The sequence below is a fragment of the Aplysia californica genome, unplaced genomic scaffold (genome assembly GCF_000002075.1).
Source record: "Aplysia californica isolate F4 #8 unplaced genomic scaffold, AplCal3.0 scaffold01917, whole genome shotgun sequence".
Taxonomy (NCBI): domain Eukaryota; kingdom Metazoa; phylum Mollusca; class Gastropoda; order Aplysiida; family Aplysiidae; genus Aplysia; species Aplysia californica.
Genome location: NW_004799187.1, coordinates 19713 through 20333, shown reverse-complemented (window position 1 = coordinate 20333; position 621 = coordinate 19713).

Genomic DNA, 621 nt, shown 5'->3' with positions numbered 1-621 from the left:
TGTGTGTGTGTGTGTGTGTGTGTGTGTGTGTGTGTGTGTTTACTAGCGCCGTTACACTGGGGATGTATCATATATTCATGCGATCTGCGTGTGTTTACACCTTGTCATCATTTTTTTGTTTGCACATTTGCGTCAATTGCTTGTTTGGTGAAATTCCATCTGACTTCTGTGGCCAAGCTTTATGCAAATTAGTTCATTGACATGTGGTAGTCATTTAATCTCCTCTTTCCACTTTCCGAAACTCGTGGCAGCCTGCCTCCAAAATGATTTAAAATGTGTCCACTGGCAGGTAGAATATTTGACAGACTTTATGCAAACTAGTTCATTGACTCTGGTAGTCATTTCATCGTTCTCCAACCTCTCTCCACGACCCTACATTCACAGCTCTCGTGGGCTATGTGATGTAGAAATGTCGTGTCTACCTGACTGTGTGATGTAGAAATGTCGTGTCTACCTGACTGTGTGATGTAGAAATGTCGTGTCTACCTGACTGTGTGGTGTAGAAATGTCGTGTCTACCTGACTGTGTGGTGTAGACATGTCGTGTCTACCTGACTGTGTGATGTAGAAATATCGTGTCTACCTGTCTGTGCGTGGTAGAACTATACCTCACCACGTCTCA